Source organism: Manis pentadactyla, chromosome 6, assembly GCF_030020395.1.
Source record: "Manis pentadactyla isolate mManPen7 chromosome 6, mManPen7.hap1, whole genome shotgun sequence".
Lineage (NCBI taxonomy): Eukaryota > Metazoa > Chordata > Mammalia > Pholidota > Manidae > Manis > Manis pentadactyla.
Window position 1 is genome coordinate 105,934,335 of NC_080024.1, and position 25,998 is coordinate 105,960,332.

Here is a 25,998-nt window from a genome sequence, read left to right on the forward strand (position 1 = left end):
TTAAAAAAAAAACAATGGCTTACTGATAGAAATGGGAGGGATATGGATTTTGAAATCCTGCACCCACCCTGGAAACATAACCCATGATATACCTAGCTTTAGCATCTAAAGCTAGCCAGGTTGGAATGAAAAGTCTGCATGGTAGGAATGGATATATTCTTAATTATGACATTTAGAGGCCTGGAGTTTACCCCTATCTTCTTTTTTGTCCTCAGCACACCATTGCTGTATCTGTGTGCAATGAATATGCATTTGCTATTAGGAAACTTTTTTTTAAGTATTGAAGATAAAAAGGCATCAGAGACTTTCAGGAAAAAACTAACCTACTTTTTAAAATCTCAAGTTATTGATCTTGTGACCTGCCTGCAAGACTATTTAACCCATAGGTTAGTAAGTGCATGCCTAAGTGTGACTAATAGAAGTGCAGACCACCAGGTCCTCCAAACACAGCAGCTAAATGTTGCAATAGAAGACAACCTCTGATACTACCCACTCCAGTTCATCTCCAGAGGCCAATTTTCCAAGACACTGACAAAAAATGGGGATTTCTATCACTGTGGATCACATGTCTTTACAGAGCCCTACCCACTCTAATAACCACTCTAGCCAATAAACAGCAGGCCAGGTACCCAGTGGGAGCTGTGGGCCCACTGCAGGAAAGCAACTGTCCATGACCTTGGTGGAACACCCATCAATAATCAGTCTTCCTATCCTTATCACCAAGGACACATTTTACAGACTTCTGTGATGTAGGCAAGTGGGATGGAAGAACTCCACAAGTGTCCCAAACCCAGGGCTGCAGAAATACACCAAATGCACATCACCAGGTGCCAGGCAGCTGAGATCCCAAGGCAAGACCTATGGCCACCACCTAATCTCAATATGGGCAAAAGCAGGCTTAATGGCAGTGATTGCTGCAGCTCACTTGGACCTCTGCAGGCTGCCAGCACCGCATCCTATGCAATCTGCCCTTCAGTGAGTGCTTTATGGTGATTTTAGATGATATGGGTTATCTGAATTTATCATTGTTCATGCACTTTAATTAGCCTCCAAAAATACAGAGAGCCAACCTTCATGCCAATCTTTGTTCACACATTGAATCCATTTTTAACAATGCATTTTTAATTTGCTCTTCAGCATCTACTTATACATCTGTCAGTGCCTGCCTTGTAATTCCAGGCAGAGACCCACTCTGGAGAAAAGAGTAATGACAGCTACAGTGTTCTGAGCCCTGGGCCACACTGCACGATGGACACATGCTCAGTGCTCGACATGAGCTGTTCCCTCAGTCGTCCAATTGGGCTGCAGGCAAGTAGATTCAGAGGTCCAGAAAGAGAATTAAAGGACAGGCCCATGCTCACATGTGGGCAGAGCTGTGAGGACCTTTGCCCCCTACCCCCATCAGGAGGCCAGGTGTGGTGGTCTGGGCAACATCGAATCTCTCCACCCCTCCTGAAGCAGAAAAGATCATTTTGTTTGGAGAAGTATTACTGCCCACAGTCCTTAGGAACAGAGAGCCAGGTGCCAAGACGTGGGCTTAAGGAACGGAGAGAACTCCTTCCCGCCTAGGCTACTTGGGCATGTCACTCAATCTCTCTGAGTCTCAGTTTCCACATCTAGAAAGTGAGGATGACAATAATATATATACAGCAGGCATTTGGCAAAGTTTTATACGAATATTAATTAGGAGTACTAGTATTTCCAGTCAGAATAAACTCAGCCCCCAAAAATGATATCACTTAAGTTCCACGCATGAATAAAAAACTCCCCCTCGCTTGCCTGTCCCACCGAGAATCTCCCCCAACATCCCTGGTACTTCATGAATAAGGACTCAGTGATGGTAAAGCCAGGGTGGAATTGGGCATGCCCTCCATAGGCTGGGGCCACAGCACAGTCAGCCCTTCCTAGGGTTCGGGACCTGCTAGGTGACACACATGGGGTTCTTCCATGTCTATGGACACGTGGTCTTGAAAGTCAGGGTCACCCCTCCATATGTACTTCATGCATATATTCTCCCCTGAAATCACTTCTTGACATCTTCCCCTCACAGCGCTGACTACTTGGAACCACACCTCCACTTGGAACCACCACCCCAGGAGACAGAGTGCGCAGGTGCACCAAAATGAAAGAGAAGGCAGTACCCACCAAGAGTCTCATGTGCATAGAAGCAATGCCCCCCGAAATGCTAAGGTCCACAGGACACAGATATTTCAGGTGCTTCTGTGTGTTTCCTCCAGAGCCCCTAACAAAATTGCTGAGGCATGCAATACACACTTGCTAAATATTTATTAAATTTAGCTTTTAAATGAGTACTTTCACCTGTCCATAAAGACAGAAAATCCCAACCATAGGACCAATCCATAAGCTCTGTTAGAAGCTCAAATTTCACATAGGAACATTCATACATAAGACTTTCTCTGTGTGTATCTGTATCTGAATGTATGTGTGTCTGTGTCAGGGTGTGAGTGACTGTATGTGTGTGTCAGGGGAAAGCAGGAGGAGAGACCTAAGCCTTTGATGGCAACACCTTGCAGGTATAAATTTAAGTGATTACATTAACTGCAATGCACTCCACGGGCATCAATAAATACCTTTTAAAGATTTCAAAAGTTAAGAACTAATTTTAATAACAAAAAGAGAGGCAGATCAGTAATAGATAAAACTGGGGGCCTTTATCATAACATTATTGTGATTTATGCTTGGCAATTAAGTTTAATAAATGATAGTGGGTGGATGCAGTTGGGGTAGCGTAGGTGGATGGAGAGATGGATGCTGATGTGAACTGGTATGTGTTGTTCCCCTATTTTGTCTGGTGTTTCCTCCTCAGTCTGAGACGTTATTATGCCCACTCTACAGAAGTCAGTAATGTGCCCAAGGTCAAGAGCTGGAAGTGGCAGAGGCAGGAACAGTTCCAGTGGACCCTGCCCCCACACTATGCTGGCCTTACCCCTTTAGAAAGCCAAGCTGTAAAGTGCTCTCAAAGAAAACACGGTCTGGTAGGGAAATTAAGATCAGCTGGGGTCAGATACAAAGACTGTAAGTGCCCTCTGAATAAAAGACACCTCAGATACACTCTGATAGGAGATGCAGAAATGAGGGATTAGAAAACAAAGGCACAAGGCAAGTGAGTTCACGGGGAGAGTGGAGCGTTCAGCCAAGCAACCAGATGCTCCCAGAAAAATGGAGCAAAGGCCAAACAGCAGTCAGCCCTGCTGCTCCCGTGGACACAACGAGAACAGCACTGCGTTGGCGCTGAAGGGACTCTGACTGCTTAACAGCTGAAATTAAGTTGGGACAAGTGGGGTCAGAGCTCAGTGGAAGGCCAGACAAAACTGTTAGATGAGATTAAAATAAACTACTTGGGAATTACTTACATTAGAATTAATAAAATAATACATCTTTTCATTTAGTTCTTATTTTTTGTTCTATATACCATAGAGACTACATAGCATTCTGTGACCACTGGTATTTTAAAAGGTAAAATATTATCAACCTGTTATTATTTCTAAAAAACCCATTTCTTAAAATCATTACTATGTGCTTGAAGGTAATTTTTCTGTATCTGAATGAAGTCTAAAGCTCTTGCCTGCCCTACCATAATTAGATGTCACTGACCACCCAAACACAGCTCCAGGCCTGAAACCAAACCACTACTCGGAATTAAGTGGCCTATTTAGAGTACATCCCAAAGCCTGAGCCTCTTATCTGTGAAAGAAATTTGAACTGGTATTGGAGTCACTTGAAATTTCCTTCTCTTGGGTAAAACTTGAAACACTGAATCCTAAACCAAATTGCTTCCATGGACTTTCTTGGACCGTTATAAATAAAGGATTCTAGTAAGTCAGCATGTATGAAGCATTTCTTTGTTTAATAAAGCTCTGTTCAAACTCCTATTTTCTTGTTCCTAAAACCCTCAAACTTTTACTATTATTTTAACACCATATGTATTTTTGTAGCTATCCTTAAATCACTTCTGGGAAGGAGGCTGAGCATAAAGAAACAGAATGCAACTAGCACAGAAGGGAGAACAAATCTAAGATCTCCTGCAGGACACATTCTCTCATGGGGACACTAGCCTAAGCCTCTCAAAATGATGGAACTAGACTATGGGGCCTGAGCTTTATTCCCACAGCAAAGAGTGACCAGCCCAGGCAACAAGACAAGAATATGGCACCATAACAAGGTCATCCTGTCTCCTGTAGGTGGCAGAAGGTACAGACGTAAGTCATGCACTTCTCTAGAACAATCTACTGTGACCTCTGCGGCACATGAGAATCTCTGTGACTTGAACCCTCAACATTTATTTTCCATTATAGCAGAATACAGAGATTCCCCAGACAAGGTGAGTCGTCTTTACCTCAGCCCCAGCAAGAGTGGTTATGATGTTGGGCATGCTTAATAATGTCCCCTGAAATCTGCGTCCAACCAGCTGTCTGGAGATGAGCAAAGCTGGGCATAGCAATGGAGGAACAATATTTTCTGTTGAAGGAAGAGTGCTTCATAGCCCCAACTCCAGGGGGACAGTCAAGCTTTCAAGGGAGCTTCAGGAGCCAATGGTCAGTGAGGAGTGAGAAGTTGGGAGGCTGGCAGCCTTTGGCAAGCAGGCCTCAGGGCCTCCATTCCTGCTGCTCCCTCTTCTCCTAGCCATAGTCCAACCACACCCAAGTGGCTTTAGCCCAGGCTTTGCTATTTCCAGGCAGGACAACTGCTCACTCTCAGTGCTCAAAGTATAAGAACTTATTTTTTGGAGTGATGATGAATATTAGATACAGCAGCTGAAACCCCACTGGGAGGTCTGCCCCAGAATGCTCTGGCTGACCCCGTGAATCCACAATGATGGCAGATCACACAGAAAGCTCTATGGCCAGTGTTGAACTTTACATGTCTTTGGGTCCTCATAAACTAGCGCTGTGCTGGGTGAGATGCCTGAAAGATCACAAATAAAGGAGCAGGGACCAAAGTTGCATAAAACTAGGCCAATTCTTTCCTATGCAAGAGCATGAGACTAGACCCCAATCCACCACTATCCCCCAAGGCTGCTGTGTCTCATCTACCCAGCTTCCCAGCAGTAACTATAGACCTGCCATGTCTTGGAATATAAAAGTGCACAGCACAGACCTCAGTGTCTTAGTTTACAGACTGTGAGGAAAGCAGGCACAAGCACAGTCCTTTAGAAAACAAATGGTGTGAGCTCACACAAACACACATGCACACGATGCACACACCCACACATGCACACACACTATACTGCGTGCACACTATGACTGAACCGTGAGGAAACAGAGGGAGGGGACCTGCCAGCCCAGAGCGCTGACATTCCTGGGGACCCTCAGGGGCAGAGGCAAGGTCAAGCAGCACCTCCCAGTCCCAGAATCCAGGGGAAGGGGAAGAACAAGGGGGTAATGAGTGAGAGCCTGGAAAAAGGCAGGGCACGCAGGAGGGCAGGGCCACAAGTGCTGAGCCTGCAGCTCAGGGCACCTGCTGACCAGGAGCTGACCTTTCTGCAAGCTGGACCACAGGAGGCTGAGGGAGGCCATGGCGGTAGGGGCGCCCCACCTGCCTCACTTATAAATGAATCCAGGACATCCAAAGCACCCCAACCATGTGTGTGACCCATCTCCTCACTGAGATGGGTCTGGATTGAGTCTTTTAAAATACTGGCCTATTTAACTATTGAGCAATGAGTTTCTACGTGCAAGGCTATCTGAAACACAGCAAGGCCAATTACTGATGCACTTCCCTGGCATGGGGAGGGCCCACCACTGCAAACATAAACAACTGCTCCTCCAGAAGCAGTCAAAGCTTTTCCAGTAAGGAAGCTGATGCAGTTGCATGGCAGAGCATGTCTGGAGGCCCACCAGCTACCAGTGAGTGCTCCGCTCCTTCCAGGGCCTCCAAGGAAAGCCTGAGACCTGTCCCTACTCCAGGCTTCTCAGTCTGGGCTTTAAAGGGTAAAGAAGGCAACATGAAAAGAATGCACAGCCTTTCTGAGGCTATTTAAAGTTCCTCTGGCCGTAAGGCTGGTGCTGGTCGAAGCCCCCTTTGGGTAACTGGTACTTTCATTTGCTCTAGGACTGCACAATCATTAGTACCTGTAATTCATCCTAACTAATCAAAATTCATACTAGTTAATTCACCAGCTAATTAGAATTTAAAAGGGCTCTATTGCCATTCAGGCCAGCTCATTTAGGAGCTATTGAATCCTTATACAAGACGTAGGTGAAAAGGGAGAACTGAGTCTGTTTAAACTTCTAAGTAGTCCCTCCAATACCCTTTGTTCCCTCAAATCCCTTAGCTCAGTAGGCTTATCTCATTGGATTAGCTTGCATTAACATTTCCAGTATCCTCTCCCCTTCCACCTCGCTGCTCCACCAGCAATCCAGTCACAGGACACAAATGTTCCATCAAACCTGCAGTGACATGCAGCACTCTTTATGCCTACATTCTGTGCAGAAGCTGCTGCCTGTGCACGGCTGGGGCAGAGGCTGGGCACAGTGGGTCACGGACAGGACGCAGACACAGTGGCCTGCACCAACCTAAAATCGGCTTTATAAATGTGTATTTCCACACTCCAGTTCTGCAGCACCTGCTGGGTGCTGGCCCCTCCCCAAGCATCACCCATCTTCAGTCTCTCCATGTCCCTAAAGAGTCACACACCTTTGGTGTGTTATTTCAACAGAGACTGGAGCCCAGCTTGGTGGGACTCCACAGCCCACTTCCTCCCCTGCACCATGCCTCTCTGTTATGTGTATGGAAAATTCCCTGCTGGCATATCTTCTCTCTTGATTACTCTTTTTACTTAACTAACCAGCTTCTCTAAAATAACCCAGCTTATCACAGAAACTCAGCATACACAGTAAAAGAAGTCTTCCTTTTGTGTGAACATTAGCAATCCAAATAAAGAAGGATCCAATCCCACTGAAAAGAGCTTTAAGGACATTTAGAAATAATAAAAGATTGCACAGCGTGAGCAGTTCCAGTATCCTCCCAGGTGAGCAGAGGAACTGCCAACAAGAGGTGACTCACGAAGGGGATGGGTCGGACAGCACTATGAGCAAGAGCGAACCCAAAGTGTTCGTCCTCCTTTACAGTTCACATGGCCAGTCCTTAGACGTCTGCCTCTGGTTCCTCACCTGGAAAACAAAGAGAAATCCTGGTCGTCCCAGGGCATGGGTGGAAAAGAGATTGGATGCCCCACAACTCAGGAAAGAGTTTGTTTTTAAATCTGCAGTTCCTAGTAGATCCTTAAAATTCTGGGTTTTAGGTGGGTTTTCAGAGCATTTGCTTGATGGGTAAGGACGTAATGGAAACACCCCCACGCCACTGTCCATTTCCCACACAGTCAGTCCAAGAGCCATGACTCAAGAGGAAGCAGGATCCTTGAACTTGAGAGCCAGGTGGGACCCAGGTGGCCACCAGGCTCCACACCAGCCACTCATTTGAAGACAAAATCTTAATTAACAGCATGTGACCTCAGACAACATGCTAAAACCCTCTAGGACTTAGTTTCCTCCTCTGTAAAATGGGAACAACCGTGATACTACCCAACCCCACAAATTAATGAAATGGATCAAATTAAATAATGCACAGGAAGTGTTAGACAACAATGCCAACATGAAGGCGGTCCTTGGGGGGCAACTGAGTCAGAGGTCTTGAGCGATCACCGTACCTGGCCCAGGGCAGTCAAGCAATGTGTCCACTGAAGGATGATCCTGAGTTGCTCTGGGACCATGCAACTTGGGGACAGAGATGGAAACAAGAATCTGTGTTTCCTGAATGACTTCCAACTGCTTTTTCCATTAAGCAGAATCACTCTCGTTCCACTTGGCCCCAGGGCTAGGAATGAAACTATGGCCTCTGCCTCCACAGCAAGAAGTATCAGCCGGTCACCATCTGCATGTCTGTCAGTCACAGAGACCTGACTTTGTATGCTGCATTTAAACTGGAATCTGTAGGTGCTAACAGCCCATCCACAGGCCCCACGCCCTGTCAGTGACCCTGCTAGTGGTCAGGACATGGAACAGTGCACCTCCTTGAAATCTGGTCCTCCCCTTTCCCAAGCAGGAGCGTCATCAACTCAACTGACAGTCACAACCATCCTATGAGAAGGCAAGCATTGCCACCTGCATTTTCCAGATGAGGGAACCAGAACTTAGACTGGCCTAAGACTACACCCCCAGAATGAGCAGCCCCAACATGGGAGCCCCCAACATCTAGTTCTCAGAATCCCACCTTTTTCCAAGCCAGTATCTTCACACTTGCAGAGCCTGAGTCCTCCAGGGGTAACTGAAGATCCATAACATACAGGAAGCCAACTGCTTTCTTAATCACTTTGTTTCATCTCCATTGAATGTCACACTGAACCTTACTGCTGGCATTATGTCCCCACCATACCCCAGTACAAAATGTTATAACCTGATCTCTAAGGGAGAGGGGACCATCTTGATTCTAAGCAAGGACAAGAAGGGAAGGAGGCAGCGGTTTGAGGGGCAAAGCCAAAGGAAATGAAAACAATGCCTCTCACAGAGATGTCAGCACTTCTGCAAAAGAAAATTAACTCCAACTGTAAAGCAAGTAGGACAAGGTGCACCCTGCTCAGGAGACACCTCTGCCCCTACTGCAAAGGCAGAACTCCTCGGACTGTAAGAAATGCACCAGGCCCTCGGGTGAGGACAGGCGCAGAGTGGCCAGGGTTGCAGAAAGCAAGTTCAGAATTCTGCTCCTGCTTCTAGATCAAAGCTACATGGTGATTTGAGGGGAAAAGATGGAATCATGATTCTATGTGTAACTGTTTCCACATCTAATGAGAAACTCTGCTGCACACAGGACTGCCCAGCTTGGCTCAGGGAGCATGTGGTGCCAGATGGAACCACTCTCTGTAGAGAGGAAAACCTTACCATCCCCATAGCAACTCCACCCATGCTTCCAAAATGCTTAAAAAGACACCCATCAAATTGTTTTCCACAATTTTTCAGAAACTGACTCTTTATTCCATGCCCCAAGAAAATCAAGTTCACTGGGGATTTTCTTATTATAAAAATGATTATAGGAAATACAAAAAAGACGAAAAGATAGAATTTTTAAATCACCCTGAGTTCTACAATGGAAAACATCTACTTGTAGTGAATGGGTACATTTCCTTTCAGGGTGTTTCCTGGGTGGAGGTGCATGTGCCCACATCATTCACACCACAGATTCCTCCTGGAGGCCCTCAAGAAAACCCACCCAACTATGGCTGGGTATGTGCCAACTCTGGTGGGGACAGGACTGCAGATGTGCACTCTGGATGGGAGGGAGAAGAAAAACCCAAAAAGGAAAGACCTTGACGGATCTAAGGTTGACCTAATCCACAGGCAAGTCATCTGTCACACACAGGCTAAAAACCGTTAGTAGAAATGAACTGCTCTATCGCTCGCCACTATATACTGGAATTTGTCTTATTCGGGTTTTCCCCTTGTTCCACTAGGTATTTAGTTTTCACATCCTTGTGGATTTTAAATCCAAGGCAACAAAATGAAACTCAAGAAGACATATCTAAACATGGAATACAAGCACAGGCTGATGTATAGAAGATGAGTCAGTCTTCCAGGTAACTGTCAAACACTTAGTCTTCTGTGAATAAACAGAAAAAAGATGCACAGACCAGAATTTGCTCTGAACTTCTCCTGATCGCAGAACAGAAGAAAACAGTTGAGGGAAGCCAAAATTATAATAGAGACACCCTGTCAAAAGAGAAAACTTCTACCCATGATTCTAATAAATTAATGAATTGCTGATCTTTTACAGTTTGATAAATCTGTTTGAAACATATAAAGAATATCTAATTCATCCATAACTTATTCAGCCAACAAGTTAAATTTTGGGGAGGAAAAAGGGAGGGCTAGACTCAGTACAGAAAACAAATGCTTCCTCTGGCTCCTGGTAGGTGGTTAACTTTGGGGGAAAAAACACTAAAATTCAATGTAATGCAAATGAGTAGGAAAACCTAAGGGAGGGAGGAGTGGGGGTGAGAGCCCTGATGTTGGCCGCGATGCACCAGCCTGCTCCTCGTCCCTTTCACTTCTGCAGCTGCACTTCAACCTTTCTGGCAGGACTTCCAATGCACTGAGGTCTGACCTGACCCAAGGTAGCAGGTGAGACACCCAGCACCCACACACAGCAACACCCAGGAGTTGAGAGGAAGGAGGGAGGAGGCTTCCAGCCCTGAGTGTCCAAGGCCTACACAGACCCTGCATCAAGCCCACTGCCCCCTGCCCTCCCACTGGCCATAGTCCATTTGGTCATGCAGCCGCCATTCCTGGGCGGCCACTGGGCATGTCCCAGAATGAGGAACAAGAGGACCATGCGCCTGGCCTCCTGCACTCATTTCCTAGTAGGGAGATAACCACCAGCACTCGTGAGACTGGCAGAGAAAACGAGGACAGCATTTGGCAGAGCCCACTGTCACAGATGGCATCACGAGGAGGGATGTCTGGCCAAGGCCTGAATAAGGTGAGGGGACAGACATGGGGAGTTCAGAGTTCAGGGACAAGATCCTCTATGTAAATACATAACCAGTGTCTATACCTGCAGCAGAATTCTGCCTCTACACTTTCCAGATGTGTGCATGAAGTTCTCAGTTCAGAGGCCTTCACTGAAAGATGAGAGAGGCCCCACTGGATGCCACCTCCAGGACTGGCCATGCCTCCTCAGCAGCCTTCCTTGGGGGCCATGTCCAGCAACAAGAGGACCAAGTGCCCAGCATGTCTTGTGTAGAGAAGGCTGTCAATAAAACAGCACCTGTGATGGTGACAGACAGGTCACAGAATGAAGTATTTCTAAGTGGTTTTTCAGCCAGCTCTCAAAAGCAACTGTTATATTTCTTCCCTGGGCTCTGCCCACCCTTCCCCTCTACCAAGCTTAGGAACAAGAAGGGCCCACTGATGTCTTGCCATCTTTTCTCAACAGGGAACAAGCCAATGAAGTTAAAAGATCACAGTTACCACTCTGTTATCCAACAGCAGTAGATGTGTTTGTGGCCAGAAGACAAGTTTCCTCTCTAAGCAACGGAAAGAGCACATCTCATCCCCTCCCCTGCAAGGCAGACACCTTGCTCAAAGGTAGGGCCATTTTATTACAAACTCCACCTACTTTACTGTGCCACTGCTGCAAACTGACCTCTCTACCTTAGTTATTTAGTCCTCATTGACCACACAAACTAATTACCCAAGGAGACAAGAAAGCACTTCATTTGCCACCTAAACAATTGACTGATATCTAAGTCCTTGCTACTGGGTGTGAAAGCCCAGCAAAGCCAGCAGACACTCCAGCCTGTCTCTGTTAGTAGCTTAAGGAGCAGAAGCAGGCTTCCACCACTTGGACTGTGCAGTTTCCACATGTAGTTTTAGTGAGCAGGAATTAGACTAAGCACTTCTGAGGTCTGTGGAGGAGTGAGAGCAGAAAACTGCAAAGCAAGTGTGAATGGCAGTATGAATGACTTTCCCCTTGGAATCCAAGAAGGGGATCAGAATACCTGGCAATCACAGCAGAAGAGGCAGAGCCACACATGACAGTAAATAGCTGAGTGAAGAAAAGGAGCTGCTGGAGGTGGCAGTGTGGGCTGGGCAGCAGGGAAGAGATGAGAACAGGATCCCACATCCATGCCCGGCTGCCACTCAGTGCTCTTCCTTCAGTGATGTCTCTGTTCTGCACAATCCGCCTGGTAAAGGCCTTGGTTGTACTTCTGAAGTTGATCTTTAGTGCTTTCCCATAATCTGTCAAAATTAAGTCGGCTGGGTGCCTGCCTAGCCAGCAAGCTGCAAAGCCTTGGTCCCAGCAAACTTCTGAAAGCATCCTGCTATGGCTGGGATGACAGGGCATCTCTTTCTAATTAGGGTTTGCACATTGATATAAACTCTGATCTGAATTCCACATTCAGCTAACAGCCACAATAGGGAAGAACAAGGAACAAGTCCTTTAATTATACTTCTATGTACATTTCATTAATTATTTGTTCCTTAAAGCCAAGGAACATGAAATTAGATGCGTGTAAAGAGGTTTAAAAAGTTACAAATGCTGTGCAAGTAGTAAGCATTATTATTACCATGTGAAATATTAACCTGGCTTCCTGGTGGGAACTGCACAGGGTATGAAATTCAAGCATTTTGTGAAATGTGAACACATATTGACTATTAATCATGGTCAAGACAGTCTCCAGTGTGAACGATTTGTTATGACAACACACAGAAGACAGCTATCCCAAAAGGTTGCTTTCCTTCTCTATTATTGGCCACTGATTGAGCTTGGCAAAGGTGGAAGCACACTCCAGGGCACAGCAAGCCCCACCGGCCTCAGCCAGCACCAAGCAAGACCCAGTAACAACAGTCACACGGCCCAGCTCACCTTTATCCAGTTCTAGCCAGGACAGCTCCTCCTGCAGACCAATGATCTCCTACCAGCCTCCATATTCCCCACCCTTATTCACTCCCAGCAAGCACTCCTGCGGCTTTGCCTTGTCATCAGCGGCCCAGATCAAGTGCCATGCTTTTCACAAAACCTTTCCCGACTCCACTCCCCAGTGGGCCCCCTCCTCTAACCCAAATAAGCACAGAGTTGCCTCCTGCCAACCCGCACAGTGCCTCACTGACGGAGACACTTCCGTGTGTCTGACACAAGCTCCGGCCACAACATACACTCTGTGGAGGCAGGAAAACAACCAGTCTTCACTACACCTGCCGTCCCCACCCCTTGGACATGTTCACTGACCTTCACAATTCTTACAGATGTTCATGGACATTGCCTGGAGAAGGAGGAAATAATCTCAATTTCTTGATGGTTAAGTCTCTGGGTCACAAAAGTATGCCTATTAGCATTTTATATTCCCTAAACCAGAGCATCAGAGCCCTCCCACAACTACATAGAACTCACCCTCGCCACGCTCCAACAGCCAGCGAACTCAGAAGCCTGCAGAAGTCAGTACAGGACACATACATGGATTTCGAATTGGAGGCATGTAAACCCTGATAAATAATTTAGGATTTTTCTCGCCATGCTCACCCTTTCATGGGGTAAGCTCAGCTAGAGTTCTAAGTTTTAGGAGCTCTACTGACCTATGAAATAATCAGCCCCCTCCTCACCCCCTGACTACTTCCTCTCACCCCTGCCCATCAGTGGTTCCCCAGTTTCTTTAAGCACATACTCCTATGAGCAAAAGAGCATGAGCACACATGTGTCATGTTATTTGTAAGTTACATACGAGTGCTAGTAATAGTGCATTGTACACATGATACACAGGAATTTTAAGCTCTAGTACTAGCTTCTAGACCCCAATACACACAGCTCCCTGGAAGCCACCAAGCCTCTCCCTGCTCATCCACCTGGCAACTCTGTTCTTTCATTAAGTCTCAGCCCAAAGTCAGCCTCCCCCCGAAGTCTTCCTCGATTGACCAGAGGAGACAAGATGTCCTCCCAGCACCTCCTGGCCACTCCTAGTTCCTGGTGCAGCCATCACCCCAGGGAGACCATCACCCTGTGTGGCACCCATATGAGCACCTGTCTCCCACCAGTGTAGGGATAGAGCCAGTGCACAGACTTCACAGTGCTCTGTAAGAATGTGGAACGAGAAAGAAGGAAGGAAGAGGAAGGCAGAAGACAGTGCAGCCTTCAGTGCCCACACCCTGCAGACCCAGCGGCCTCCCTCTCCCCATGCACAAAACTTTTCCTAAGAGTTTAAATGGTGTTCCCCAACTCTTAAGACTTGATGAGTGAAAACTGTCCACTCTTGTGGCTGCTTTCTGTACACAGGGCCTACCTTCTCCTTGGGTCTCCAAGTCCCTAGGGGGCAGATGGGGTCTCCACCACATAGGAGGTGGGGGGAGGCACTTCACAAATACTTCCTGGACTTAATAATCGCTGCCATTATTGAGCACTCACTCTGGCAGTTTGCAGACCTCTCCCAGTTGGTTTGTATGTGCATTGTCTCATTTAACACTCTTCAAAACCTAAGAGGTAGGCAAACCGTTGTTTTAGAGATGAGCACACTGGCCTTCCCAAGGTCACACAGCTCTGCAGGGACGCAGCCAGGCAAAACCTTCCTCAAAACCAGAGGACAACACGTGTTCAGATCCTCCCATGTACACCATGGACAGCAAGCTGCTGCAGGCAGCTGCCACTCAGGCCCACATGTGAGCCCTGAGGTTGCTTCCTCGGGTGGGTCAAGTGGGGACAGCCTGTTCCACGGCAGGCACCAGAGCCGGAGCCTTTACCTCAGGCACAGAAATGCGTTCCAATTTTAAAAATCCAACATGTCAACCATGTTATATATATAAAACGGTGAGCATTCACATTGCAAAGTAATGCATCAAGAGCTCCATTAAATAACAAAGGCTCCAACTCCATTTAATGTCCAACTTTTATTGGAAACAAATAGAATTTCTCTGGGTTAAACTTACTATATAAATTATGTAGTTATGACTGTATGTATATTCACATTACTCTTCACATGAAAAAAAATTTTTAATCCCAGGACCTCTAATTTAGAAGTAAAAGATTTCGAATCTCTTGCTGAAACACTAATACAATGAAAGCTAGGTTTTGTAAGGGTGCAATGTTTATCCTAGTAGCCAAAGTAGCAGAAAAACAAATGTTCAACCAAGCCAGCCAACTGCAAACATTACCTCAATCCTGAAATCATACAGGCATTATGTCCAAAAAGGCCCTCTGTCCCTACTAGAAAAACGTTCTGGCATTTTATCACTCTGCTGAAGGAGCAAGCCAAATCCAGCGAGGTCAAATTAAACAAAAGTCTGCCAGCCCTGCGCACATCAGCCAACAGCAAATGGGGGAAAGTACACAGGTGTATTTTTCACTCACCCAAAGTGCCCTGAGCAAATGTTCCAGAGACTGATTCAATACCATCACTAGCACACAACTCCCCTGGGAACCTCCTACCTTCGCTGGCCAGGGACCCTGAACAGGTTGCTCCTCTGAAGATGCTGCCTCACCCCTGCTAATCAGACCACCTGGACAGCCACCTCCCAGCCCTCCCAGCCACTGGCAGTCCTCTGCATATTCCATCTCCAAGGCCTTGGCACTGTTCCGGCTGCTGCTCAGCAAGGACAGATGTGCACCTGGAAAGCAGCATGTGGCTGACCACATGGGCAGCCCAGGGGAGATGCAGGCCAGGCGACAACTACCCAAGCAAAGCTCCCCACCCTCGGTGCCTGGGCACCAGGGCTCACTCACCTGAGCAAAGGAGCAAGTGGTGCCCATCTGGGCCCCACAGGCCTGGCACACTGCCCGCCAGGCCATGCCAGACACAGGGTACACACCCAGCATGCACTGCAGAGCACTGGAAGCACCTACACCCACTGAACACACACATGCATGAAGGTTTCTCGTGAATGAACAAGCTCACTGGGACTAACCCCAAAGGTGTGCTCCCTCCAACCAGCATTATAACCGGGTTCCCCTCTAGCCTATCCCAACATTTCAACTGAAAAGCCTCTGTCAAAGAAAGCAAAACTGACCTGCCTTTAGTTACTCAAAACCTACTGATCCTCTCTCTCAAACTTCAGGTGCAACCAGCTTAGGCAGCCAGACACTATTAATACTTGCAAGCAACTCTGAAAGGGCTCAGGTCTTGGCTAGAAGCAGAAAACTAGGCCCAATCTATAGAGGAGAGGAAGCAAAGCGCCCTCAGTTGAGCATCAACCATCCAGAGGAAATAAAGAAGAGTATGAATTTTATGTTGGTGTTCCAGGCACAAGGCTAGGGAAGAGTTTGACCTCAAAAACTGGCTGTTAAGGATGGAGGTAAGTGCCTAAAGGAGATGCCACACAACTCGTCACCAGCCACTGCTGAATCCACTCCCGGTCCTGGGCCTGGTTCCTCATGTGAGTCCAAGTTACCCCTAAGGGTTCGGGTGAGGATTCTGGGGAACAATAGGATTTATCTGAGCTCAACTTACTACACACTATGGTCAGGCACAGTCCTTGGGCATAAAATCCTGTAATTTTACTTAAAAACATATTACTGTTGCATGCCACAACCTACCTGAGTAGAATTAAATTCGAAATTAAAATAGTACACAGGTTTTATCCATCCTGATGAGATCTGCCTAGAACATCACTGTGTATGCCTAGAACCAAGCCAGCAAACATCCAAACTCCTTTCACTTATGATCCAGATAATACAAACCCAGATTTTTATAACAAAAGGATGGGAAGGAAAACTGAAACATCATACCATTTTACTGCCAAATTTACAAAGAATTTTTTCATACTAATATTCAGCATTGGCAAGGGTGCAGTCACCCTCATAGCTGTGGGAGTGGAAAGTATTCATCTTTTCTGAAACACAATCTGGTAACACCTTTGCAGGACTTTCTCAAAATTCTCATACACACCAAATTCCCTTTTAAGAATCCATCCTAAGGATGTAATCAAAATATTCAATGCAGTGTTATTTATAATAGAGAAAACTGTTAACAGTCTCAATGTCCCAAAACAGGTTTTGAAAAATAAAAATAGAGCATAAATATAGTTGTACTGAATATTACAGTCATCAGCAGTGGTATTTTCAGAAAATATTTAAATCACATGAAAAAATATTCAGGATGGAATGCTAAAACATAGATGTTCTATACATGATGTTTATAATTAATCAATAAATAGGCCTAGAAACAATGTACTAAACTGTTAACAAAGGTTATCTCTATAGATAGCAGATAGCAGTCATAGGTAATTTTAGTCATTTTCATTGTTTCTTTTATCTTCTTCATTGTTTCCTATTTTCCTATTTATCTGCAATAAGCATACAATTAGGGAGAAAAAAAGATTTCAGAGACTATATGGAAAAAAAGTCAGGTGGAGTGGGCAAAGCTGTGGACTAGCAGTTGGTACACCTAGCTCCATTGTCCTCAACTGGCTGTGCTGGCACCTGCATCACCAGTGGTGACAGGAGTGGCCACTCCAGGACCAGTGCATCCTGGGTGCTGGTGACTACAGGGCAGTCCAGGACAGGATAGGTAAACAGGTGGATGTCACTGCTGTGCAGATGGGGAGGACAAGGTACAGCCCAGAACAGGGGCCCACTTAGATCTGCTGTCCAACCCCACCCAGGTAACTGGGCACAAATGGAATCAAGGCCCAGAAATGCCCCACAGTGAATGCCGTAATACATTATACAGCGGACAGCACCAATCCCAGCCACCAGCTGAGCTCAGGAGCTAAAATGGGTTTTCACTCCTGCCCTGCTGCCAAGGGGAGGTTTGCAAAGAGCTGTCCTGCCAGGCCAAGGTCAAGCTGAAGCTCCTGAGAACCCATCTTAGGTCCCATAATCTCAAACACTCCAGTCTGTCTAAGATGGGTGATATTTCACAAGAAGCACATTCAATATATGTGGTAGATTAATCTATGCCCCCATGGAGCAAAATAGAGAATCTTAAAGTTATGATTATGTTTTCTATTTGTTTTCCAAATGTGAGAAGCAAAGGAAAGGGAAAATGGTAAGGCTCCACGAGCTAGATCCCTCTGAATGCACAGACAACAAGGGCCTAACCCAGCCTCCCCGCACAGACCCACAGCAGACAGGAGGTTTCTCCTACACAGGCCACAGCTCACCCAGAAAACAGGTCCTGATGCTTTGACACACTATACCAGAGGGGACTAATGGAAGTGGCTTCTGAGGAATGGTGCAGAATACCATCAGCCAACGATAATACTCTAGATTTTTACTTCACCTGTGTTTCAAGGAATTCAAGGGTAAACACCCAGTAGCCCAATTCTCAAAATCCAGGCTCTTGCCATGAGCAAGACAGGAACAGAAGACTGAGGTCAGAAATAAGAATGGGGAATGCTGCAAGGGGATATAAGAGCCCCAGACAGGGCAGGAGGGAAGGAGGAAGGAGCTTGCTGAATGGTTAGTCACAGGGACCTACATGGGGACAAGGAGAGAAATGGCCCTGTCCCTCTCCACCAGCTGGTGGGTGATCCCTGATGAAGAACTTCTGGCCTGGACCTGCCTCCTACAGCTCTAGAGTCAAAGCCCAGACCCAGATGGAGAGACTGCCAGGCTATCAGACTCCACTTCTCATTTACAAGAGCTGTGACTTTGGGCAATTTCAGGACTTCTTGTTGCCTGCCTGCAAAGCGGGATGGTCGTTGTGCCTAATTCATAGGACTACCCTGGGAAGTAAATTCTTTATGCTATGTGTGGCACTAAGAGCAGCTGGCATGGAATCAGCACTAAGCAAGCATTTGGACCACCACTGACACTCTGAACAACTGGCCTGGTGGAGGACAGAGGTTCAGGAGCCCTTCCAAATGTAGCCTGGCCTCCTGCTGTGGGCTCACCAGCTCCTGACTTTCAGAAGTAGTGAAATTTTACTATGGAAAGTCCCTCCCCAACTCTGTGCAGAGGTTGCTGGCCTCTGGGGCCACAATGAACACATGCCTGATCATGCCTTCACCCGCTGACATGGCCCAGGCCATTTTTGGAGAACAGTGGCCCTGCACAAGAACCAATCGGCATGGCAGGAAGCCTGCCAGTCTGCACACCCTAGAAGCAAGGGATTTTTGCACCTCCACAGATGATGACCCTTGCTGCACCTCACGCGGAACAATGACTGGTCAGGGGTGGGTGCAATGGATCCTTTTTGCAAACTAGACGAACAGCCTTACACTGGATAATTTCAAGGTCCATTGAGGGACTGTGTGGATGAGGGCACACAGATGTTGCTCACACCCACCCAGTTATTGACCTTAAGGTCACTCAAGAAGTCCAGGCCCTGAATCCTGTCTGGAAAAAGAAGAGCAAGTCATTTGGCAGGGGCCCAACTTAGGAGGTGGTTTTGTAATATGAGCAGTGTGTCCGCTAACAACTAGAGCAAGACCATTAAGTTCATTACACCTGTCACTCTGCCAGCTGACTATCCAAATTGCCAGAGATGAAAGTACATTATGCCCAAGGAGTGCCACCCCGCCCCTCCCAGAGCAGTACACACTTGTCTCAGACAATTTGTTCTCAGTGTCTGCACCTGCAGAAAGAATGTGACCGTAAACAGCTTGAAACTTGGCTTTAAGAAACCTTAGGCCTGAGTAGCTAAGAACAAAGTTTAGTTTCGTCCAAAGCAGGTCCCTTGGAGGGAAACTAGGTGCCTTGTCCCCTAGTAAGAAGGGCGGAGGAATGTGGGGGTTGGGGGTGTGGAAGAGGAGGGATGAGGGGCAGGGCAAGGGGGCAGAGCCACCCAGCAATACACAGGACTCATCGCTGCTAGAGCCAAAAATAAAAGCAAGAGACACACCCTTTTCATTTCCTTACTAAGTCACAGAATTCAAGGCAGTAGGCAGTAGGCCTTCCACACAGCTGCACATCCACAGCCTCCCTGGGTATGCAGCACCCAGCCACCGGCTGCAGAGTGTTCACAGTGCAAGCGTGATGCAGACAGCGGTAATTTATTTATCCCTGTCATGTAACATTAGCAATCTGTCTGGGAGCTTGGCAAGCACCAACTTGCACTGTCACATAAACTGTCTGACAAACTTAGTTTCATAAAGGCTTCTCTTCCAGCAGACAATAAAGCATCATTAAAAAAAAAAAGTTTGTCATCTCCTTTTCTGTCTTCCTCTTCCAAAAATAAAAAAAGAAGAAAAAGAAAGAAAACCAACAACAAAAGACCCCATGCAAACAGACAGAAATGATCCCTCAGCAGGGTTCTTAACCTTGAAAGTCTCAACATTTTTCCAGTGCCAAATAAATGAGTAAATAAATGGATGAGGAGAGAGGTGCCATAGTGAGGGTCAGTCATGAGGTGGGTACAGAGCAAAATCTGCAAAATAAAAGTAGTCATTAAAAATTAATAAAGGGTGTGGACATCAGCTCCCCACCCCCTTCTGCTCATGGGGATTTCAGCCAGACATTCTGCATCCTCATTAAGTGGTGTCTGGCAAGCTGCCGGAGTATTAGTGGGTTCTGGGAATGCCAATATATTAACCAGAGCACTTTTTGCATACCCTTTAGTTTTTATTCTAGAAAAGTCAACCATTTGGCACAGTGTAGCCTTATTTTTGTCTAGGAAAGCTCTCAGCTGCCAATCAAGGGAGAAATTATAGCTATGTTCTTCAGAATTTCCAAGACCTATCTGGAAAACATGCTTGGTGGAAAGAAAAGTCCTCACAAAACAGCTTAAAAGGCCAAAGTACCATGTTTAGTGGGAATTCAAAGAAAAGCAACCTATCCTTAAATCACATAGATATGAGACAATACAAACATTATTTTCAAATCTTCCTAGGATAGAGGAAAAACAATATTCATTGGAAATATGAACTCACTATTTCTAGCAATTAGTAGTACAGGTGTTTGGCTGTTTCACTGCCTAACAATGAAGCAAATGATGCCACACACACGCTAAAAAAAAAAAAAAACCTAAAAACTGTCAAGTCTTGTGGCCTAAATTTTCCAATAGTAGGCAGAATCTTTACATTCCTATTTTAAAACTTAAGATTCACCTTTCATGCACACCCATAAATACAAGTCAAGGTTTAATTCTAGACTAACAAATCCCATGTAGGGACAAAGTCACTTTGACATCAGAAACTAATGGCTTCCAGAAGAGTTTTCTGAGACCTAAAGAAGGAGGGAATGGAGAGAGGAAGGGGCACTTTGGGACCACATAGTAATTTTTCCACTGTTCACATTTAATAGCCACGTGTCTATACAAAGTTTGTTAAACATTAACATATGGAATGATCTTCTTTTATAGCTATGGCTCCTTGAGTTTACTTTCTTCTGTATTAACTCTCACCGAAAAGACACACACATCATAGAGACTCTGAAGTCTAGATTCAGAAGAAAGATGAGAGGAACTATTGCAAGGGCTACAGGAAAGATCTGACCAGTCACAATCCCAAGTGTCCCTGCCAGGAGCCCTCAGGGTGCTTGGCTTTACATGATGACACACAGCAACCACCTCCTGCCCAGGCCAGGGATGACTGCATGCTGGGAGTGTACAAAGGGGTCCAGACAGAGCCTAGGGGTCTCCAGATACTTTCCTCAGAGAGTGGTCACTGTCCCCTCTCTACATTCCCCTGACTACATGCCCCTCCAGCAGTCCAGAAAAAAAACAGACGGCATCCCATAAGCTGCAAGGCTGCTCTGCCAGGCTGCCAAATCAACAGAGACTACAGCACAGTCCCAAACTGTAAACACCTCGGCAGACGGGTCCTTGCTCTCAACAGGCCAGGCAAGAAAACTATTCTTAGAACACTGTCAGCAGTTAGGGGAAAATAAATATTTGTCTATGTATGTAAAAACTTTGGGTTTATAGGGGTGGGGAGGACTTTGAATCTCAAATGATGTGCCAAGACACAAATTCCCTTAATAAGCAGGGAGCACTGACTGGATTCCTCTGCAGGTCTGTGGTCATGCAAACCAAGCCTACAAGAGGATTCAAGAGATAGCCATAAACCATGCTGGGAAAAGCTTTCTCAAACATACATATAAACCAGACCCATGGCCAATGACAGCAAACTCTTTCAAGGGTAACAGCAGAATGTTACTAAAAAATTAGAGGGGTCCTTTTAAAACAGGGGAGGAAGGTAGCTGCAACTCCATTACAGCAAATCCCTTACTGGCATTTATAGTCTTGGCCCTAATTCCTAAAAGTGTGTTCAATGTCAATAGTAAAGTGAAACTCTTAAAAGAATTAAGCTTTCAAAGATCCCGAGGTATTTACCCCCACATTTTAAAAATTACTGCTCTGCAAGAGCCATCAAATGGCATTCAAAAGTTGATAGAAAACCAAATATTATAATTCAATAAATGTACATGGGTAATATTTGGATCTACTCATTTGTTTCTGTGATGATCCTAATTTGACATTATGATCCTTTACTGAACATAAGGAATACGTGCCAAGAGAACTGGGCAGAGTTCAAAGGCAGATGTACAGATGACAAATAAACTCAATATGAATACCGGAAAATACAAGTACTCATAGGTAAGCTGCAGAACAGGGCCATGCAATGGCAGTTTCTCAGTGCAGACTCTACAGACACCTTCCCTGTAATTCAATATTCAGCCCAGAAGCTCCAAGTACCATACAAATGGAAGAATACCTTTCTTGGCTCACCAAACAAGGAGAAAGGGCCATTTAAGGAAAGTGTCCTGGCACCATGACAGAAGGCACCAACCTCCATGCCAGCCAAATATTTTTCAGAACCTCCACTGCTGACCATTTCCACCCACCTCTACTGCAGGAAACGTACTAACAGTAACTCTGGGAATCAACATTCTGTACATTTCATCTCACCTCCCTTCTCACAATGCCTAGCACACAGTAGGCCATCAATAGTCACCACAAGCGTAATTAACATTAGAACGCTGAACCATAAATGAGGGGTCCAGGGATGAGAAGTTGACAAAATAATTACATAGAAGAGAGAAAGAGAAAAGAAGGGATGGGACACAGGAAGAGAAAAAAGGCAAATCAAAACTATCCACGGCCAGGTAATTGAAAGCATCTTTGGCGAAAACAAAAATTAGGCTGGTTTCTGTGGCCATGTCACCCAGCAATCATCCCTATACCTGGGTAGGAGTGAAAAAGACCCGCTTGCTTAGAAGAGCGCCTCTCGGTCCTGTCGGCAGCGCGGTGCCCCGCCAGCTCCCGGAGTCAGGGAGCGAGCTGAGGCGCCTTCTCTAGGGGCCACCCACCCACCGCGGCCACTTCGTCCTACTGAAAAGCTCTGCCTCATCCGGAAGCCTCTTCATTTCACAATTAAAAAAACAAAAAGTTTTCAAACACGCAAAGGCTGTGTCAGTCCTCACAGAGAGTTAACCTGAGCAGAGCCCAGTGTCCCTCGGCTGCGCACGCACACGGCGCGTCCCCAAGCCCACCCCACGGCGCACCGGGCAGGGGTCCCGGGCAGCCTCCTCACCGCCGGGCCAGGCAGACCCCACAACAAAGGCAAGTGCCGGCCGGGCTGGGTGCTCATTGCTTCCTGTTTATTCCACAATGAGGGTCAAAGAGAAATCCAGCACCGCCTGCTTCCTCCGGGGCCCGGAGACCTAGCCTAAGTGTCACAGCAGACCGCTCGGCACAATCGGCTTCCCGGCCCACGCCAGGGGCTCAGGACGGTTCCGCTCCCAAGTCAACAAGCAGGGAACCCGGGGCGCCGGGCGAGGCGGGTCTGCAGAGCGCACAGCTGCAGGACTCTGAGTGCTGGGCTTGGTCGCTCCCGCCCCCTTCCTTCCCGCAAACTCCCCCGCAAGATCCGGTACAATCTTTCCGCTTGCCGCTGACCTCCAGCCCCCAGCATACAGCGGTTCGCCGGCGGCCCGAGGGAACGAGACCTCAGTTGGGCAGTGCACACGGTCCCCCTCCTCGCCTCCCAGCGGCACTGAATTCTGTCCTGCAGCCGCGCAGGACCCCGCGCTGGGGCGCCGGGAAAGAGAACACAGAGTGGGGCGGGGGTCTGCCCTGGTCCTCCGGCAGAGCGCCCCGCAAAGACGACGGAGCCGCCCTCCCCACGCCTGCCGTGCCCACCAGCTATACCGCCGCACTGACCTCGCACGTTTGTCTCTGGGGAACTCGCCGGAGTGGGTAGGACGCACGGTGCCGGGCCGCTCCCTCCGGCCCCAGCCGACGGCGCAGGCTCGCCAGCGTCCAGTTCACGGAGCGTCCTGTCCCCGCGTCCCCCGCCCCTCCTCCTACCCGCCTCCGGCCCCAGCGCCGCGCTGAACTTGGGCCGGACGCCGAGACCACAGCAGCCACCTCGGGTCCGCACTCACCTGCGGCCGCCCTCGGGAACGGAGACGCGGGCCCGCCCGCAGTGCGGCTCGCCGGGCTCCCCGCCCCGCCGGTCGCCGGGAGAAGCGCGGGTGCGGGGCGGCCGCTGGGGCTGCGCGGCGGGCCGAGGGGGTGTTGGGGGGGCGCGGTGCGACGGGGCTCTTTAAGAGCCGGGGACCTTCCCCCCGGGCCTCCCCCGCGCTCCCCGCCCCCCTTTCACTTTCCCAGGGATTCGCTGCCTGTCTCGCGTCGCGGCGGCTCCTCCCCGGCTTGCAGGGTATCCCTGCCGGCCGCGGCGGCGCGCGGGGCAAGCAGGCCAGCAGCACTCGCCCGCCTGTCCCGCCGGGCCCGGCCCGCAGCCTCCGGGTGGGGGAAGGGTGAGACGGTGCGCGGCCGCTGAAGGAGGTGTCCCGCCTCCCGCTTCCCGCCGCCGGTGTGGGGAGTGTTCCGCCTCCCGCCGCCGTCTGCCTCCTGCTGTAACTGGGCTCGCCGAGGCTGTGTCTGTCTCCAACTCCTCCAGTCTCTCCTCTTCCCCATTCCCCTCCGCGCAGGGACCCGGCGGGCGGCCAGGCCTCGGGGGAGGCAGGGATCGTCGTGCTGGCTCGGGTGGACCAGCCGCGCTCACAGGCCGCACCGACCTCGTAGGCTGTAGGCGCCCAGGCCGCGGGACTCCAGGGCCCCGGAGGCTGGCCAGCTGCGCACTGGGCTGCGGGCTCGGGCCTCGCCGGGCGCGCGCCCACCGCCGGCCGGCCTGGGAACTCCAAGCTTTGGAAGAGAGGACTGGCGTGCTCATGCACCAGTTACCTCTTGCGCCGGTGCGCCCCACGGGCAGCGGAGTAAGGGGCACCGGCCTCCGAGACACAGAGCAGGGCTGCAGGACACTTATAGAGACGGAAGACTCCTTGGTGAGTCAGCCCCGCGGGGCTCCTCCTGGTCCTACATGGTCACCCCCTTAGGATCCCTTCGTTTTATAAGGGAAAATAGCTCTAGACTGGAAGGTTGGATGGATTCTTCTCGCTTTGACCGACCCTTTCTCCATGAAGGACCTGCATCTCTCCTCCTCTTAAGGCCATTTCGTATTTGAACTCCACTTGAATGCAGACAGTATGCTTTTTGTCCTTCAAAAGTACTAACCGTGTTTTGATAGGTCTGGTTACTGCTATAGTGTGGGCATTTTAACCCAATATTATTACAGTCACCAAAATCAGACAATTTGCTTTTATCAAAATTAAACCCCCTGAAGACATCCCAAAATATACTAACCTGGGGTTTCAGGTAAGGTCTAACAGACTTGCAGGAAGTTAAGGGAGTTGACGGTTTTCAACCTCTCCTCCAAAAGACTGACCAACTCATACCTCCGTAATATCAGAAAAAAGAATCTTTTGAAATCCATGATTTGTCAGTAACTTTTTAGTTAGTGAAATGTTGGTTTAATTCAGTTTTCCTTAAAGGACCCTCAGTTCTTAACTATCATGGTAATTGCTATGTAGAATTTGATCAGTGCTTATATGTAATATAACAGTAACTGTCATTTATTGAGAGCGATTTGTGCAGACCTGTACTAAGTACTTTACATAAATTGCCCTATTTAATCCTCAATAACTGTGTCAGCTATTACTTCCCCATCTTACAGGTGAGAAAGTTGAGGCTATGAAAAATTTAGTTACTTAACACCCAGACCACAAAAAGATGGGTTTAAAATACCTAACTGGTTACACATAAAGCTGGAATGGGAGTTGAACCATACTGCCATCTACCAACAGCAGCTTTGACATCCAGCTCAGTTCAGTTTAGTTAGCCCAGCAACAATGACAGCTTCTGCTTTAAGGCAGGCAGTGCTGGCACCAGTTGAGAATACCCAGGTCCCCAGGCTAATAGAGTTGCATTTGGACAACTTTGAATCTGGCTGCCATGGGTAAACTTTTTTAAATGAGCAGTGAGCTAGTAAGTGCTTAATTCAGGTTATCTGAATCTGATATGCATATACACAGTTTATTTAACATACACAAATGCATAACACACTGACAGCAGACAACATGTTAGGAAGTTGGAGAAAACTAGCCTTGCCCTCTTGGGATAGAAAGAGAAATGGTGTTTGCCTTCTAAATGAGAAACTGCCCATGAACAGTGAAGAAAACAGTTTTTTCCAGGAGCACAAAACAATTTGTTCTTCTCTTTCATATGTGCATAAATTCCTGATATATAACTTAACCCTTTTAAAGTGATATATAACT

General features: G+C 47.7%; 1 protein-coding gene across 20 annotated transcripts in view; it reads right to left on the reverse strand.

Annotated features, from left to right (window-relative positions):
• LDLRAD4 (low density lipoprotein receptor class A domain containing 4) overlaps positions 1-23,980 on the reverse strand; it is a 514,307-nt gene extending 490,327 nt beyond the window's left edge. For 11 of the 20 annotated variants that reach the window (XM_057504005.1, XM_057504000.1, XM_057504003.1 and 8 more), the window contains exon 1: positions 23,767-23,933. The gene's annotated coding sequence lies outside the window, so the exon portion shown is untranslated. Of the gene's footprint in view, positions 1-7,066; positions 7,092-22,563; positions 22,835-22,913 lie in introns of those variants that run through there. The other 9 variants (XM_057504006.1, XM_057503999.1, XM_057503994.1 and 6 more) reach the window with 5 other exon arrangements.
• Positions 23,981-25,998: the final 2,018 nt, after the last annotated feature.